The following is a 2,934-nucleotide window of genomic DNA, read 5'->3' as shown; positions in this document are numbered from 1 at the left end:
TGGGGTGGATCTCTGCTGGTATTTTGCTGTCCTCTTGTTCTACTTCATAGTTTTTTTGCTGTGAAGTCTCCAGCAGGCTCTGGCACATTTTCCCCTAAAATACACTTGAGGTGTTTCCCCCTCTTCTCTATCTGAGATCTTTCCTTCTCTCTGGGATGACATGACAGTCGATGTCTCTAGTCAGCCATCTTTTTTTGAAAAGGTTATTTTTGTTTCTTTTTCTTTCTTTCTTTCTTTTTTTTTTTTGATACAGCATCTCATTCTGTCACCTCGGGTATAGTGAAGTGGCATCATCATAGCTCACTGCCACCTCAAACTCTTGGGCTCAGAGATCCTCTTGCCTCTGTCTCCCAAGTAGCTGGGACTACAGGTACATGTCATGATACCAGAATAATTTTTCTAATTTTAGTAGAGACAGGGTCTTGCTCAGGCAGGTTTCAAACTCCTGAGCTCAAGCAATCCTCCCAGAATGCTAGAATTATAGGCATGAAGCAACCATGCCCAGCTTTTCTTTTCTTTTTTTTTTTCTGTGTTTAAATGCTGATGGGAAAGATTGAGTCAAAATGAGAGATTCAAGGACAAAACAGTAAAAGGGAGCTACAGGTAGTGGTAGGTCACTGAGAGGAGAGGAGGGGAAGAGAGAATGGACTTATAAATTCTTGGTAAAATACCTTTCTCTGAAAAATAAAAAAACCTTTCTCAGGGAGGAATCACTAATTATTTTGTATCATGTTCCAAAATCTATTTAAAGAGAAAAACATTATTATATTAAGTAGAAAGAAAACAAATAATATTCTTCCAGTATAATCTCAAATCTGTAATACATAGAGTTAAAACTACTGGCTGCAAATACATCAAAATTGGCGTGTTTCTCTCCAAGATCCCATTTTGCTGTAGTTAAAATACATTATGACAAGGAAAAATATAGTTGGAAGACAGTCTTGAAGATGTCATTAGGCTATAAGTGTGAATGCCTACCGAGCTAAGGTGTGGTGGAATTGTTCAGAAGTGCTGTTATATTTAGCAACTTGCTAAAGATTAGAGAAAGGTAATCCAGAGGGAGATAACATAGATAAATGATAGTATGTCATTGGAGTCCCTCTAACAATATTAAATTCAGAAATTACCTATTAAACGTTTTCTCTTGTTCTGCATTTACTTTTCATTCCTATGCATAATCGGATACAAGTGTAATTTTGCTACATTGATATACTACATTGTGGTGAACTCAGGGCCTTCATCTGTACATTGCTGGAGTAATATGCATCATACCCACCACGCAAACTTCCATCGGTTGCTCCCCTTCTACCCACCCCCCGAGTCTTCATTGTCCATTATTCACGCTCTAATTCCATGTGCACATAGTATTTAGCTCCCACTTAGTATTACAAAGGACACGTGGTATTTGTCTGTCTGTGTCTAAGTTGTTCCATTTAGGTCAATGGCCTCCATTCATGTTGCTGCATCAGACACGATTTGGTTTTTTCTTCTCTCTCAATAGCATTCCGTTGTGGAGGTAACCACATTTCCTTCATCCAACAGTAATGTCCAGCATTGCCATTACACTGCTCCTGGGCTTCTCTCACCCTGCCCACACTTATGTGATGATTCTTTCCCCCAATCGGTCGGGTTTCTTGCTGAGACCGGATTTATACAAAGCTCAATAAGTATTTTTGAATAAATGAAACAAAGAATGATTAAAAAATGGTTAAATGGTTCTTCATAAGTTTATACTAAATTTTACACTTACCTTCAATGCATGAGACTGTAGTAATTCTAACTCCAATCAAGAGTCAGTAGATGGGCAGAGACTTCTGGGAGCCGAAAGTGGTAATTGTGTCTGTATGGGGCTGCAGTGTCAGACCTCGGCTAAACGTAAAGGATGACCACAGCAGCCAGGCCAACTTTTGAACCTGCCAGAAGTGGAAGAGGAACAGGAGAAGGTGATTTGAGTCAACTCTCAAAGCAGTATTCAAGCAGAGACCTACCCTCTCATACAAAGATAAAGTACAGACAGACAGCTCAGGATGCTCCTGAAGAGGTGCGCAACCGTGACTTCAGGAGAGAGTTGGAAGAAAGAGAGAGAGCTGCTGCAGGAGAGAAAAATAGAGACTGCCCAACCCGAGAACATACAACCTCCTCTTTAGTGTCTAAAAAGCCTCAGTTAGACCAGATTCCTGCTGCCAACCTTGATGCAGATGACCTGCTAACAGACGAGGAAGATGAAGATTTTGAAGAAGAAAGTGATGATGATGGTACTGCAGCTCTTCTTGCAGAACTGCAAAAAATTAAAAAAGAAGGAGCTGAGGAGCAAGCCAGGAAGGAACAAGAGCAAAAAGCTGAAGAAGAAAGGATTCGTATGGAGAATATTCTGAGTGGAAATCCTCTCTTAACTCTCACTGGCCCATCCCAGCCTCAGGCCAACTTCCAAGTTCAAAGAAGGTGGGATGACGATGTTGTTTTCAAGAACTGTGCAAAAGGTGTAGACGATCAGAAGAAAGACAAAAGGTTTGTAAATGATATACGCGGTCTGAATTTCACAAAAAGTTCATGGAGAAATATATGAAGTAGCACAGTTTTATGTGCTTAATTAAAGACTGTAAAATGTGAAGGATCATTTTTTTCTTTTTCCTTGTCTAAATTGTGTATAGGTTTCCCTAATTTTGAATTCCAAAATATCTTTTTCTGTAGAGATACCTTATTTGATACTGGACTTCGAGTAGATTTAACTGATTTCCATTCTCTCACTTTCCTCTATTTTCTTTTTAATATGGGAAAAGGGAATCTACTTGTAATAAATGTTTGTCATCGAAATAACCAATCTGTGTCCCCAACTTTTTCTTAAAGCTTATGTGGCTTATAAAACTTTGCTACTAAGCAATTTAATTTTTGTATTGTGTTTTTTTGTGCATTAACTTTCCCCCCCTCACTTCT

At 39.0% G+C, this 2,934-nt stretch overlaps 1 pseudogene across 1 annotated transcript; it reads left to right on the top strand.

The window, feature by feature from the left end:
• Positions 1–1,810: 1,810 nt before the first annotated feature.
• On the top strand, positions 1,811–2,672 carry LOC100948966 (annotated as a pseudogene). Its single transcript, XR_152751.3, has one exon. The product of XR_152751.3 is annotated as a spliceosome-associated protein CWC15 homolog pseudogene (transcript).
• The last annotated feature ends 262 nt before the right edge of the window (positions 2,673–2,934 follow it).

Source organism: Otolemur garnettii, unplaced genomic scaffold, assembly GCF_000181295.1.
Source record: "Otolemur garnettii isolate 467f Iridium unplaced genomic scaffold, OtoGar3 scaffold00002, whole genome shotgun sequence".
Lineage (NCBI taxonomy): Eukaryota > Metazoa > Chordata > Mammalia > Primates > Galagidae > Otolemur > Otolemur garnettii.
The sequence above is the reverse complement of the archived record's forward strand: the minus strand, read 5'-3'. Positions and strand labels throughout refer to the sequence as shown.